We start from the raw sequence: 16,078 nt of genomic DNA on the forward strand, positions 1-16,078 counted from the left end.
TCCCTCCCTCCCTCAAGCAGCTCCAGCAGTGGCCAACCCACCCCCGGTGATCTCGTAAGGGAGAAAGGGTTCGGGCAAAGTGGGGACGAAAGGTTATTGAGGCAGGAAATAAATCCCAACACCCTGTTCCCCCCATGTCCTTTCTCCTGCTCCATGTATCAACAACAACAATAACAGCCGGGCTGACACTCCAGCCGTTTGGGGAACAATCCTTTTAATCGGGGAATAATCCACAGGACACTTTAAAGAAAAGCTGGAGCATTAACCCTGTGCCCCAGTATAATTCTTCCAAGAAGCATCTGGTACTTATATCACAACATGGGATTAGCTTTCTCCTTGCAAGTACACAAGATCAAAGGGGTTTTCCCGTGCCTGACAGGACCTTAGTGAGGTGCCCCCGCTCCTCCTTCGTGTCAGTGGCAGGCGGCGTCCCCATGAGCCGCGGGACACGCGTGGGTTCCTGCAGCCTTTCTGCCAGGAACAAACAAACTTTGATGGGCCCAGCCAAGCCTCCTGCCGTGCCTAAAGGGAGGTTCAGGTCTTGTCTGGGTGGAGAAAGGATGTGGAATATTTTGGGGTTTACTCCATCCCATTTCTGCACCACCAAGAGTCTCTTCTGGGCATCATGGCCCTAAACTTCAGAATTCTCTAGCTCGATGAGCACCGGGGGGGGAGCCCAGAGCAAGAGCTGCTCTTCCCCTGTCCTGACTCTCTTACTCATCCTGCTCCAGCTCCAGTTTAGGCCTCGCTGGTGTTCCTGGGCTGGGTCGTAAAAAGATTTACAAGACACTGTTAAACCAGCCATAAAAACAATTAAGTTTAATGGCACCTAGGTTGGGTTTTTCTCTCTTCTCCTTTTCCCCCAGAGCCCGCAGCAGACCGAGGGCAGTGAAGGACCTGCCTGCTCCCCGCATCCCAGGGACAGCAGCGCCTGCTCAAGGAGAGCCCCAAGGGAGGGAGGGGGCGGGCGGCTCCTAGCACCCTACCTTGGGTGTCTGAGGAGGGGGGGTGAGTGGGACAGCCTGGGTTTTCAGGAGGTTTGGGGTGTCCCCCGTCCTGGCAGCCCCAAAGTTGCTGCTGAACACTCCCCACACCAGCAGAGGGACCTTTCCCCTGAGCCCCAGGGCAGCCCTGCAGGGTGCTCCTGGCTCTTCCTGGGGGGATGAGAAAAGGAGAAACCTGCTTCTTGGCCCGGGGCTCTGCCTTACCCTGCCCTGCCTACCTGCCCATTGGCGGTGGGGCCGCCGCTGCTCCTGCCCCTCAGCCCCAGACAAGGAGCTGCAGGGTGAGGCAGGTGGCTGCTGGCCCAAAACCTGTGTGCAGGAGGTGCCTTACTGACCCTTCTTGGTCACACCTTGTTGAATACCCTGCAGTCTTGGGCTCCCTTTGCAGCCAGACAGGGTATTTTTCTTTCTTTCAAATAAGGGAATTAATTTCTAAAAAACTGGAAATGTCAATAAATCAGAAGTGGCCAGAGGATGAACATTATCCAAAGTGAAGCAATTTAGTAAAATCATCTCTTTCCTTCCATCTTCCTCCTCTGCCCCCAATGAAAATTAAATTATTAGCCCAGCAGTATAAATGATAGTGCGGCAACAGTTGAAGATGCTGTTTGGGATGAGTTCATTATATAGATGGCATAGAGAAAGATTTACAAAAATACAAATAAAAATTTATGTTTACTTCTGCTGATCACCAAAGGGGGTTATCTGTCAATAATATGATAGCAAATGTATGTCTTGTAATGAAAGAAGAGAGAGCCTTCTTTTCTTGGAATATTTCTATATTGGTATTTGAACATCTGGACAGATTGTACAAAACATTCTCTAAAAACTTCCTTGCTTCATTGATCTCAGAAGTTATTAAAAAGAAAAAAGCTGGCAACAGAAATGAATCATAAAGTACATTTGGATTTCATACGAAATTTCCACCCTGAAATAAAACTAGTATTTTACAGAAGATGAGAGATCCCAAACAAGTTAGGCTACACAAAAAAAAAAAAAAAAAAGTCATCAATCTAAAGGTTTCAAATATTCCTAAATAATCTGCTTCTCCAAAAGTTTTGCTGATGGAGAGAAAACCTGTTTGTAAAAATAAATCCCCTCGGCAGAAGCCTGTCTCAAGCAGCACTGCTGAAGCTGGCAGTCCTGTGCCAAAGTCCTGGTCTTCCATCTAAGACCCCCATGAGCTGCATCTTGAGAGGCTTCAGCCCTGAGTTCACTGGCAGGAGATGGAGAAGGAAGGCCTTGACAGAGAACGGGTTATCCTAGGTTGAAACCCTTCCTGAGCAGGGACACCCATACCCCTAGGATGAACGGGGACGGCATTTGTCATCCGTTCATCCTCCTGCTTTTTAGAGCCCAGCCAGCTTATTTCTCACGCTCTCAAACGCAGAGGCATCTTATTAGCACACAGATGTCACCATGCAATTTGCTTTAGGTTTGCGCCTCGAGCTTTGCCTCTGTGCAAATGTCCAGAGAGAGAGAGAGAAGTATAATTATCTGGCTACAGCTCTGCTGACACAGGGGCAGGGCCACGCCAACAAGCCGCAGCCTGTCAGCTGCTCGGCACTAACTGTCCGTGGGGCTCTCTTACCCCATCCCACATGGGAAGTCACCCAGAGCAGAGCCTCCTCTTTCCCTTTTCACCCCGTGTAACTTCTTCTGCCTTTCCTCTTCCTCAAAATATTTGTTGCACTTCAAAAATGCTTTGAAAGCATCCCAGTTTGCAGCGCTCTGAAAGAGATAGATTATAGCCGGAGCACAGTTTTTCTCCAGAGTAGGCAAACCCTCCATCTTTGGAGGTCCCAACGATATAGAAACTTCCCTCTGAAATGGGCATATTAATTGCTTGCTCATTTATTTCTTTTCCCTTTGGATACCCTTGCACTGCGTGTAGAGCAGAGAGCGGCTGCTGCAGTCTCAAGGCACTCCTCACACCAGGGGAATAAAAGCACGGACAGGTAGTTGCATGCAATTAAACATCATGAGTTACCACTTATCAGTGGGACTGTGTTAACCAGCTGAATGCGTGCTCCTGGCCCAGTGATTTCTATCTCTGCCAGCCCTCTAACACTTTTTTTTTTTTTTTCCCCACTGGGTGTGGATCCCTGAGTTAGTGGTTTAACCCCAGTGACAAGCGGTTTGTTTTCCAGTTACCTTTGCAAACCTTTTAGAAACCAGCTTTAGATTCTGAGGCTGGAAAATGCTGTCCTAGCCCATTCCCGATACAAATAAAATGAGTTTGCCCCAACTATCCGTAGGGAGCATGCACGCAAGCAGTTAATGTGGTTCAGCTAACGAGCAGTAACTCGTTAAGTTTCAGTGACTTAGTCCTTTATGTTCGCCTGTCTATAAGGGAGTGTGTCTATAAGGGAGACCACACAGAAGCAGAAAGAGCAGCCGGCTCTCTGTGGCCCTCCTAGCCAGAGTCAAGGGGGAGGTGATAATTATTTGTTTGGGCTCTCCTGTTTTAGGAGAGTCGCCGTTTGTTTATTTTTAAGCTGATCAGGAGTTGAACCGCGTTTTCCTTGTGGCTTTTAAGACAGGCTAGCGAGAGAGCAGAGGCATCGCTGGCAGAGGCTGCAGGAAGCCTTTGAGCAGTGCATCAGGGCAAGGAGCACGGAGCATGCATGGGATGCAGGGATGGGACTACTTTGGGAGTCGTTTGGGAATCTGGGCTAATGATAATTGTGTCTCGGAGGTGTCACACACGGGCTGTCAGCAGGCTCAGGAAGGCAGGCACTCCTGACAACTATCTCTCCAGTGGGAGGGGAATTAGGGGATGGTTTTATGGCATTTAAGTGCCCTCCTCCCCCAACTTCGTGACAGATAGCTAAAGGGAAAAAGAAGTATTCTGTTTCCTTGCCCTGCTCTTGCTAGAGCTCTCAGCGAAAGGAAGACAAAGCCCAGGCTTATCTCCTAAGTGTTTCCCACTGCCTTGCTTAGTTCTTTGCCTCCTCTAATTCCAGTTGTAGGCCCCCTAATTCTCCTCCGGTGTTGTAGATGGGGCTGGAGACAAGGCTGGGCACTTTGCAGGACCCACATGCTGAGAGACCCCACAGCTTGACCCATGTCCTGCTCCAATGTAGGGACATACAGAGCTGCAGGTCAGGAGCAAGCTGACTGTTGGAGCTGTGGATCAGGCGTACAGCTGCTCTTCACTAGCAGGACACTAAAGGTTCAGAAACACCAACCCAGTGTTTCTGCTGGTAACTTGAGCCCAAACTTTCTTATCACCTCCCATGGGAAGGCAATAGCAGCGTCATACATAACTCCTTGGGGCAGGGGAAAACAACATTGGGTTGCTGCTTTAAAAAGCCAGCCACAGATATGCTTTTCTGTTTTTCCTTTGCTGGTTATACAAGCGCTACTTAGGGAAAAAAAAAAAAAAATTGGAGACAGACTTGAAACAACTGCACTCTGCTGGAAGAGCGTGCGTGTCAGATATAGATTACAGCTTGACATGGCACGTAAAAACACTCTTTCCTTTTAACACCTTTATTGCAAGTTTTAAAGGGTAATCAAAATATGTTCTTAGCTGTTTGCTTCTATGCTATAAAAGGACACTCATACCTGTGAAATCCTATGACCTACAAATAGTAAAAATTGTGTATTTTTTGTGCCAGTGACCTTTTGAATGAGGCTACATAAATAAAACGTAAGCGAAGTGTTGGAGATGCATTGTATAACAGGAGAACAGTGGGGACAGTGCTGGTTTCCACCAAAGTGAGTGAAAAAAGAGTCATGAGCATATGCTTAAGGAAAATTAAGCTGGTCCAGAGGTAGCATGGTTTCTCTGAAATCAGTGGAACAATGCCAGTGTGCATTGGGCCTCAGAGAAATGTGCAGTCCTCCTTGGAGGAAGGCACCTGTGCAAGCTCTTAGATCCTCCCCTGCCTCTCAGATCTCTATCCCAAGGTTTTCTTTACTGCTTTTTCTCCTAGAGGTCTGGATAGATGGATTCAGATCTGACATGCTTAGAAAGGACTAAAAGAATGGATGGAAATTTAAAAAAAAATTAAAACCTAATGTTGCTACTAAGGCTCCTGCCACCACAGCCCCCTGGCTGCAGCCAAAGGGAGGGCCCGTGTAGCAGTGAGTTGCAGTCACCCCCAGTTTGCCCATCACTGCTTCCCCTGCAGAGCCCCCGCTGCCCAACTCCATGGGATCGGCATGATCCTGCCCGCGAGCCTTTCCATCGCTTGCAGTGACAGCTCAGAGTGCCTCTGCCACCGGGTCCCCGACAGATGTAGATCCGGGCAGGAGGGAAGGGCAGTCAGATTTCCCTCCCAGCAAACTCCATTCCCTTTGGTGTTATTTTTATTTCTGATACTTTATGTTTTGTGGTTTGTTTTTTTTTTTTTCCCTGAGTCAAACTCAATGAAAGTCTGAGAATGAAGTCGAACAAGTGAATTTTGTGGCCTTGCTTACACAAGGTCATGAGATTTTGCAAGAGACCAGGGACTGGAATGCCTTGAGCTCTCGACAGCAGCGCCGCGCTTTGATTCCTCAGACACACTGCGGCTCAGGAGGGTGGTTTTCAGTAAACAGGGCTCATACAGGTACCTGGCCCTGCTTTGACGTGGTGTTTGGAAAAAGGTGCAGGAGCAGTGGTAGCACTGGTTCAGCCGGATGGAGTCTGACTCCATCCCTCTGTCTGGAAACGAAGCAAATGCTTCTGCCCCCACTATCAGCTCTGTGCATCATATGATTCATGCTCAAGGAGTCCCAGAATTACAGCTGTAAGGCACATTGTGTTTAGGCTCACTAAAATCATTCTGTCATAAAAAGGCTGGCGTTGTGGGCGCGCTGGGAAGGAAAAAAATGATAGAAAGACTCACAAAGACAAGGCAGGCAACCAGCCATCTTGTGCAATCAATATTCCTGCAACCGTTCCCTTACTCAGAGTCCGGTTGTTTTAAAATGCAAAGCACCTTCTTGCTCAGAGCAGCTGCCTTGCTCTTCCCCAGGGGCACCGGGAGGGCCTGGACCCACCGTGAACATCCATGCTGCCTTTCATGCCCATGCAGCAGCCGCATCCAGCCTTTCCCTTCCCTGCACTCAGCATGCCTAAAATGTATCAATTTTCATTTGTTTCCAAATTATCCTGAGATCGCATGACTTGATTAAAGGCTGGTTGAAATGTACAGTGCAATCTGGTTCATCTCCACACTGCTTTTTGCTTCTTTTTTTTTTTTTTTTTTTTTTTTTTTTTTTTTTTTTTTTTTTTTCGTGGATAACAAGGGGCTGGACTTGGTGTGAAGGATCTTTTCCAAGCCTGTGTCTTGGAGTGGAGCTGCCAAGGTGGGGGGCAGCCAGTGTGTGGAAAGCATCCCAGGTGTTGAAGTTTTTCCTGTGTCTGAGAAGTGGGAAAAGGAAAAGGGCATTTCACCCTCACCTTTTCTACACCTATTTTGATAACAAATGCCATGGCAGTCCTTGTGTTTGTTTGTGTGCCCTGTGCACACATGGCACCTGCAGAAGCTCAGCATCTCTCAGCAGGCAGGGGAATCATTTTGGTGCTGAGCTGCCACCAAGTAAATCCCCATCCTCACTCCTTGCGAAGCACCTTTCAACTCTGGAGGGCTCCTTGCCCCAGCCATGGGCTGGCCCCGGCTGCCGAGGGCTTGGGGGAGCTCCCCAGGGGCGGCAGGAGCAGGTCTTGAGAGGCAGCTGGTGGCAGGACCGCTTCTCTCTCACCCCTTTCAAACTCAGGGGACTGGCTTAGGAAAGTCCAGTTTAGGCCAATACCTAGCTTCTGCTCAGCTTTATCTGCTGTTATTCCCCCCTTTCGTATAATACTCCTGGATCGCCCTGGTATTTGCAAGCATTCTCACCCAGACTCGACTTAACTGAACAGTTTTTAGTTGCCAGTGAAGCGCAGTGCTTGCTTTCTCCCAGGGGTGTTTCTCAGCGAGTGGGTCACAGCCTGTATGAGCTCAGGAAAGGCAGTCGGCAGAGGGAGGGAAAGGTGAGGGGGAGGGAATCGCTGAAAACTTTATTGCAATCGAAAGCCAAAAAAATCCTGCTCCTCCGCTTTCCCGGTGCCAGGTATTCTCTGTCAGTGTGCTCTTGAAATGTCTGCCCGGGGAGGGTGTGTGGGGACAGAGAGGTGTTATTGAAATGTTTCTGTTCTTACTTTTATGGGGAATGAATAGAAATAATAACACTTTTTTTTTTCCTCCTGAAGTAATCAAAAAAGACTGATGGGTTGTTCTAGATCAGACTCTTTTCTGCAGCACATGCAAGCAATGGGTGCAGGATCGATGTTCTTAGTATGCTTCTGTTTATTATTCTACCAGGTCTAATTGCTATTAGTCATAAAGTCATACTACAGTTAACCACTTTCCAAATTCATCCTGGGGACACCTCTCCTAAATTATTTCCATGCTGGTCATTTGCCATTTATTTCCTTCTCCTCTGTTTTCTGTCTCAACAAGTTTTTAATCTATGACAGCACTTTATCTCCCAACCCCATGATTATAAAATTTCCTTCAGAGACTCTACTGAAGGGCTTTATCAAAAGCCCTTTGAACCTCTCCATAAATTAGAATCTCTGTTCTCCTTTTCCTAATATTTTGTTAACTCTTTCAGGGGTTCTTAGGGATACAGAAGGTTTAATTCACCTTTACCAGCACTGGATTCCCCCTCTTTTCCTTTACTCACAGCAGTTAATTTACATCGCTATTTTGGCATTATTTTCTCTTTCTATCACCCCTCTCTCTCCCTGCCCGACACATCCAGATCATTGGCTTGGGACACATGCTGGTGCTCTCCTAATTGGGGTATGGCCTTGACTGAGCCCACAGCTCCCCTCTACTCTACCTGGTGCTAGTGATTGATAACATGGAGTGGATCCTGCTGATGCTTAATGAGCAGAGCCCTGGCTGCTGAGGAACCGTGCTGATTTAGTCCAGCCTGCATGTGACACCATCATTTTTTTGCTGGCAACAGACACTTTATTCTTACAAACATTTGGCATTCTCAGATGGTCTTCTCTTGGTATTTCTCTGTTTGCTGCTCTTTGGCTGCTGCCTAAGTTTCTCAGTTTGATAGGAGGCAGCCCTTGCTCCCTGGTGTTACGAACAGATCAAAGGGGTGGGTAGGAGCAACCTTGTCTGAAGGACGGAGTGTTGGACTAACACTCTGGAGCCTTGGATTATTTCTCCCTGCCTCTATTCTTGACCAGATAAGTAACCTGGGGTGAGTCAGTTCAATTCTCCTAACCCTCCCATTTTCCCTCCCACACTCCTTCTGTCTCTGCAGCATAGATTTTAATATATCTAGTGCCGGAAATTGTCTCTCACTGTGTGTTTGCACTGTGCCTATTGCAATGAGATCCTGGAGGAAAAATCATAAGTCAACTTGGAAATCTCTTCCTTGAATATCTGAATCTCCTTTCCCTCTTTGATGGATTCTTTCCTGTAACTTCTCTGGCTGCATATGTGGATAATACACAGTTATTCCTTTTTCTTCAGACAGTTGCTAGGAAAAGGTTTAAATGGCTTTGCCCTTCCCCTCCATCTCCTTCCCCTAGCACCTTTTGAATGAATATGGTGGTTTCAGTCAACGTTGACCAAAGGGTGATAATTTCCTAAAACTGTGATAATAGGTGGTGGTAGGATAGAGGAGGAGACCGTTAGTGATTCCCACTAAAGCAGTGGGTGTTATAGCAAGCACTCATTCCTGGGTAGAGGCCTGAGGATCCACACTGGGGACAGCTGCTTGGTACCCAGAGTAGGTGATAAAGCTGTCACTGGTGTCCACACATTAGTGGAGAAACCACACAACAGAGAGTCCATCCCCTGTGCAGAACCCTTGGGGACAAACAAGGGATGAGTTCATGCCTGAGCCTTAGTGGAACTTGGTTAAAGCGGGCAATCAGCCATGCATGCAGCCAGGCCATGCTGCTTCTGTTTTCGTGCTCATGGCCCTACGTGCTGCTTGTGACAGAGTTGTCTCCTGGCGAGCTCAGGCACTGAGCCTCCTGTGAAACTGTTTGGAAATATCTCCCTTCCTCCCACCCTTTGCCCACACACTGAGCTCTCGGTAGAAGGGGGAGAAGGTATTACCTGCTTTCCTATTTTCCCCTCTAGATATCTCTTCAATGAAAGTGCAGAAAGGTTGAGATTTGGGGCTCATTAATAACACAGCCTGTTATCAGCTGAGTGTAACAAACCACCAGTTTTGGATGCCCTGATTTTTTCTGAGTGGGTGGTTTGGAAGATGATGAAGTTGACTTTCTGGAGCACTGCAAAATCCTTCTGCCAAATATTTGGCTGCTCAGCAGCCCTGAATACTGAAGCCTTTAGGGCATTTTTGAGTTGGGAGTGTGGAAAACGAGGAACCCTGAATGAACAGACTCGTGAAAATTAGAGGTTCCTCTCTGCTGTGCCTCAGTTTACTCATAAGTAAATTGGGCAAAGTAATCCTTGGGCTTTTGCCTCAGGGGCCCCCGAGTCAAAATTCTTCATGCTTCAAAGTCCTTGAAGGCACTTGAATGAAAGACTCCGGACCTGGTAATTACAGAGCGTTGTGCTTACATGAGGCTATGAGATAGGGAAACCTTTGCCAGGAAAGGTCTGGAGAAGAAAATCAACATTGCACTGCCAAACCCTCCGAGGGGAAAATGGAAGATTTACTGTTGTGAGCGTGAAAATCAGCTGTTGTCATTTAAGGCCATTGCAAATGGATTTGTGCCAAGACTGTATGTGCACAAACCTGGCTACAGGAGGAAAAAGCAGCCTTGCCAAAGCGAGACTGGTGGTGGTGGCGGTGGGATTTGCATAGGAGCAGGTTAGGATGCAGCGCCTGCCTGACCAAAGTCAGCTCAGCCCTACCAATCCAGCCAAGCTCTGCTCATTTCCCTAAGCTGAATTTTTGGCTTCTTTCCTTGAAAAACATCTCAGAGAGAGAGAGAGAGAGAGAGAGAGAGAGAGAGAGAAAGGAGGTCAGCTGTGTCAGAGGATGTTTTGCTTGTCTCCCTTAGGACTCAGTTATGGATTTAACACAAGATTTCCTCAAAGCCCTGGGAAAAAAGCAGGCTTCAAATTGTAGGTCAAAGCTGTGATTCACCCCTTCATTTCTGCTTTGCTTTGGGAGGGAGGGGAAGTAATTTGGGTCAGTTCTGCCCTGTGCAGGGGCATCTCCATGCCATGCTGGCTCCGATGTGGTCACGGGATGCGGGAAGCAGGTGGGAGCAGGACTCGCCTGCCCACGCCGCTGTGCCTCATCCCTCTTGCCCTTGCTGAAGAGGGAGATGTGGCCCTCAGAGGTGGATTTTCATCCCCTGTGCTGTGCATGCTATTGGAGATGATAGACTAGAAAGGAAAACACAGGGTGTCTGATATTGTGACTCTTTCCTGAGCAAAGGCATTAAATATGCCTCAGGTCTTCCCTTCGCTTGACTACAGGAAAAGCTATAAGACCCCTCACGGCTCATTCTGTTGAAACCTCTTTTAGAAGTGCCATTCAGGAGCTTTCTGCATCAAGGAAGATGTCATCAGAAAATGATAAATGATGAGGTGCCTGCATTATTGCTAAGGGCCCATTAAAAATGAGACACCTTTGAATTCACAGGGTAATAACAGGCACGGGGTATGGGTTATTGGTCTCTTTTTCAACAGAGAAATGATAAATGCTCCTGTGGAAAGAAGTGCCACACCCCCTCAAACAAGACACCCTTCCCTCTCCCATCAAAATTCCTGGGTCAAAGGAAGGGATTTGATTTCACTGTTAACACTCAACCAGGAGAAATATGTGCTAGGTGCGAAAGCCACCTGTTCTTGGTGCAAACCTGGCAGGGGAGATGTGCAAAGACTGAAGGCTGCAAGGCAATTTGGCTGTCACTCATCTTCTCAGGAACTTAGGAGTGACGTGTGTGTAGATGTGTGTGTGCAAGGCACACACACGCCTCTAGAAAAACTATCACTTGTCGTGAAAAGTGCAAACAACTTCTTTCACCGTTTCCTTTCTTTAAAAAAAAAAAAGTTGAGTTGCCTCATTGCAAAAACGGGGAATGAAAAAATCTTGGGTCAATATTTTTTTGCCCATCTATTTGCAAGGGGCTGAGCGTGGCCCTTGGAAATCCCACTGCTGATGACTTTGCTCAGTGCTAATCTCCAGGTCTTTTGATCTTTATACAATTAGGGCTTGACCTGAAGTCTGGAGAAATTAACGGGAACCTTTCTTTCTCTCTCTCAGTGGGTATTTGCCTAGGAACTGATTAATTGATTTTTAGGTTTGTTGACTGTGCCTATGTCATGGACTCAAAGTACACCATGAAAGTTTAATGAAATATTAAAATAGGATATTTGTTGACAAGAGTGACCCTGTGTGTCATGCAAGAAAAACTGCACATTTGGAAGTGTCTTCTGAATGTCCTTAATTTCCTCCAAATCTGATGTTTGCCAGTGATGTGCTCCATCTTCAGGACTTCCTTGGCTGGACAAACCATCTGATTGTGGCAGGTCTTGAGTAGGCTTAGAAACTGTCTGAGGTTTCTGAGCACACCCTTTTCCATGCCTGGAAATTATGTCTAGGCTGAACACATCCAGACTTCCCAGACATGGTCATTGAATATATGCAGATAGGCCGTGTCTCGAAGAGATGCTGCAAACCCAGCACTTCTGGGATGCCTTGGATGTGCTGTGTATTCTCTGCAGAAGGGGAGAGGCAGTAGTAAAGAAATCCAGCGTGTTTGGGACCTGAGAGGGTAGCAGGGCAGGACATGCACGCGTTCGCATCTGGGAAATCTTCAATGGGAAAAAAGTGAATCTCCACCAAGAGGTAACCACATCCAGGCTTTGGTAAATGGAGGTGAGAAGTGGGTTGTTTTGCTAAGGGCCTCTCACTGAGCAAAGCCTGCTGTCAGCACTCTCCCCTCCGCAACCTCCTCCTGGTATAAACTCCAGTGCTTCCAGTGATCCCAGCATACAGGAAGGGAAGTGGTTTCTCTGAGATACAGGGTCCAGATCATTTAAAGCATTAAGGATGAGACCTTGAACTTGACTTTGTGGTTGATCCAAGATCACCAAACACAGACGTAATGCATGCTCTGTCCGGCCAGCAGTGGCTGAGTAAGAACCTCCATGGAGAGAAGCACTGTGATGTCCAGCCCTGCATGGTCATGCACCTGGATTGATGCCTCCCTTTAAATGTCACCCCGTCAGCTCCAGAGTGGCTGGAAAAAAGACTATTCAAACCAATATTGTATTCCATCCTCTTCTTCCTGCTGCCAATCCCAAAGAGCCTCTCTGCCTCTTCCCTGAGAGGCATTTACTGTACAGAGCAATCATACGTAAACTGCTGAGCTGAAGTATTCACATTACAGATGAGAAAACAGACGCATCTCTGCTCTGTTGCTGCCGCTCTGCCAGCACTGTTATCTGGGCACTGACTCTTGCCTTGGTTTTGCTCATTGTGTCTAGCCTGCAAAAACAGTATCCAGAAAAATGTAATGGAAAAACAAAAATCACCCAAACCCTTTCTTTTTTTTAACTTTCCAAAGAATATCCTTGGCCTTATCGCTTCCCGCAATTTCATTGGCAGAACCATCCCAGTAAGCCTCGGCCTCCGAAAGGGAATGCAGTAGGGAGAGGCACCCTTGCTCCTTAGGGGCTATAAAAGGTTTAACTCCTCTCCCCATCCCCCTTCATGATATCCTTGTCCATCTTCACTGGGATGAGTTTTACCATGGAAAATATTATCTCATGATTGCTATGCAATAATGGTGTGTATCATAGGTGAAATGATGAGTTATTAATCTTAATTATCCTAGAGAAGGCGCTCTGATGTTGTACAGCCTATTTTTCTGGCCAGAGACTCGAAACCCAGCTATTAAGAGGAAGCAAGCTGTGAAATCTCTCTCCAGGCATCTGAAGAAGTCTTAAGAGATTTTCAGAAGTGCCGAACCCTTAGATGTTCCCAAAGATTTTGGAGGAATCTCGAGTGCTTGCCTCTGGCTATAACCCCAGCCCTGGGCTTAGGGCTGTCACCATGAGCAGAGGGACCTGTTTGCAACTCCCCCCCGCTTGCCTCATTTGGGTCAGGTTCTCTATACTTTCCTAGCCCCAGGGAGGCAAGAGTCCTCCTGTGAGGCATTCCCAGCCTTTTCTGTTGAAACTGTTTGACTTTGTGCAATTGGGAAATCCTCGTTGGAATGAGCCTAAGAATAGGCACAGGGAGATGAGAAACCTTCTCTGGGTTTTTTGTAAGAAAGGGTGACTGGCTCCGTTGCCTATTGCAGAAGAAGGATTGCAGCTGGACATCCCCAGCAGAACGTGGCACTTAGCAGACTTTAGGTGAAGATTCGTGGAGCAGCTTAGAACCTGGTGTTTCTTCTGTGCACTTTGATGCCCAGGAACTCTGTCCTGGGAATGTGGGCACGTGGGATTCATCAGGAGACCAGTTATGTGCTGCCGTGTCTTGTGGCTTTTATATTTGTCTCTTTGAATATAACTTCAGGCACCCATGCTGGAAGAGAGTGTCCAAAGGTCCTGTTAAGTGGTGTTCGCATGAGGTTGGGCGATGAGATGTTGGGCTGCATTGCTTGCTTGTGAGATGTTTTTGGCTAGGGGCTACTGAAACCCCTCTCTGTAGAGGGCACGGGACCCTCAGCAACACCCCCCCATGCCCTCAGCCTGAATGGCTGCAGCCAGCCCTGCGTCCAGGAGTGCTGAATGCGGGGTTGAGTGGTCCTGGCTCCACCAGACGCCACACTTGAGAGCTGGCTTTGAGGAGGGCTCTCAACAGGCACTAGGAGGTGGCAACAGGCCCTTGGGTTGGGAGATGGGGAATGCAGCCTTTGTCGTCTCCACAGATGAAGATGGCAGCCGGGTCTGGCCAGATTCCAGAGGCATCTGGACAGCCTCTGTCATCGAGGTGGGATGGGAGGGGGGGACAGGACATAAGGGGGGTTATCTCCCCTCTGTCTTCTTGGCTGGGAGGGGACAGCTGAAAATTGGACGAGGCCAGAGATGAAATGGCTGTAGTGGCCGCAGAGCTTGGGCACCCTGGGCAGCCAAGGAGGTGCCAAGAAGGGGCTCCATGAGGCTGGCTGTGATACTTGTCTTCCTGGGAAAGAGGGTTGGCTGGGGGGAGCATATCAGTCAGGGTAATCTCTCTGTTCTTCATGTCATGCCATAAGAAAAAGGGGAAAAGAAGTAAGAAGTAGGAGGGGAGGGGGGTAACAGAGAGGAAAAAAAAAAAAAAAAAAGGAGGGGAGGGGGGTAACAGAGAGGAAAAAAAAAAAAAAAGCCCAGTGAACGAGTGAACCTGCTGGCTTCCCCAGACTACACGGCACCACTGGTCATTTCTGTAGGCTATAGGGGTTGTCAGAGTAAGCTGTAAGGACAGGTGTAAATCTGTCCTGTCATTCCACCCTTCCAGCATCTTCTCACCTGAAGGGCTTGCATTTATTGCAGAGAGCAAGCAAATAAACCCAGCCATCGCTTTGACTCGCAGGGGGCATGAAAAGACACCCCTAGCCGCCGGTTAACCTCTGTCTTCTGCCTTTCCCCTCCTGTACAGGGCTTTTACAGCCAGCCTGAAAGTAACACCCCTCCACACCCCCCCCCAGCTGTTTGTTAAAGCAAAGCAAATATGGGCTATAGCGGCTGAGACCAAAATCCACTTGTTTGCAGTCTGATTTTTAACTGTCATTCCCAGCAGAGAGAGGGCAGGGGGAGGGCTGGAGGCTGGCCCCAGCCCAGGGCAAGAGGGGCCATTTGTCTGCCAGGAGGTTTCGGCAGCTTCCAGGGCGCTCTGGGGCAGGCGGGGGGGGTGATGCTACGGGCCTTTCTGAATCAGGGGAACATCTGTGAAACGACCCCAAAGTGTGTGTCGGGTGGGGACATGACCCCTGGATGCCGTTTCCCTGCTCAGCCAGGCAAGGCGGGTCCGTTTGCCCAGCTCCTTCCTCTCCTTCTCCCCTTCGCAAATTGTGCCGTTGATTTTTGTCCTCAAACCTGGAGCGAAGCTTTTCTCTCCCTCTTTAAGAAGCCATCTGCAGCATCAGTCTCCCCATGGTTTTCATTAAGAAGGGGATGGTGTGTTTCCCATCAAGAACGACTTTAATCTTGACTGAGTTCTGAAAGCTAAAGGTTTGCAGTTTTCTTCGGCCACCTTTGATTATTACTTCTTCTTGTTTTCCAACTCAATATTATAGATCCTCCCTCCCAGCTGAAGTCCTTAATGGCCCGGTCCATCCCCACTCCCCCAAGTACCCATTCTGTGGATGTAGCAAACTCTAATTAATTATAACTTATCTCATGACTTGTCAGCATCACATGTTTGATCCTGTTTAGAAACCATATTCCCAGGGGACGGAAAGACTCGGGAGTAGGTTGATGCTACTCAACAGTGATTTAATGGACGCATTAATGCCGAGACAGATAACTGTGTAGCCATGTTAAGTAATACATCAAGAATCTTTCCAGAGAGGCAACTTTACAGGTCACTGCAGAACTGCTAACTGATATTAACCCGCTTTGCATTGTGCTGTGCATATGGGCGCTGGGAGTTCACACACTTTCTTTTGTTTGGTTTTTTTCCGAGCAGCCTCTTCCCATTCCCCCCTGGAAGCGATGGAGATATTAGACGCCTAATGACAATGTTTCACACGCGGGGGTGGGGTGAGGAGGACAACAGGCTTGTTAGCCGGGTTGATTTTAAGCACACCCAATTACTGGCCCGGAGGAGCCCGGTCGCGGAGATGCTCCGGGCTATGCTGGGTTGTCGCCGGTCCCGCGGCGACCGAGGGTGGCTCCGCGCCGCCTCGCACGGGAGGTGTGGGGATGAAGGGCAGCTCCCGGCCACGGACGGGGATACGCTCTTTCTGAAAGCTTCCCTTCCGAATAAAACAGCGATTTGCACCTTTCTCCAGCCCACGAGGGGTTCCTCTCTGACCCTGCTCCGGGAGCGGATGCCCGGCGCAGCCCCCCGGGGAGCTGCCACCCCCCTTTTGCCAAGCTCCGTCTCGGGATGGGGGGACGACGGTCACTTGCCCCGGTGGCCCTGGAGGCCCGTGGCTTGGCCGGGAGGACGGTAGCAGCGCCGGGGAGCGGCTGCCCCGTCCC

This window comes from Athene cunicularia, assembly GCF_003259725.1.
Source record: "Athene cunicularia isolate RWA chromosome 15 unlocalized genomic scaffold, athCun1 chr15_part1, whole genome shotgun sequence".
In the NCBI taxonomy this organism is placed as follows: domain Eukaryota; kingdom Metazoa; phylum Chordata; class Aves; order Strigiformes; family Strigidae; genus Athene; species Athene cunicularia.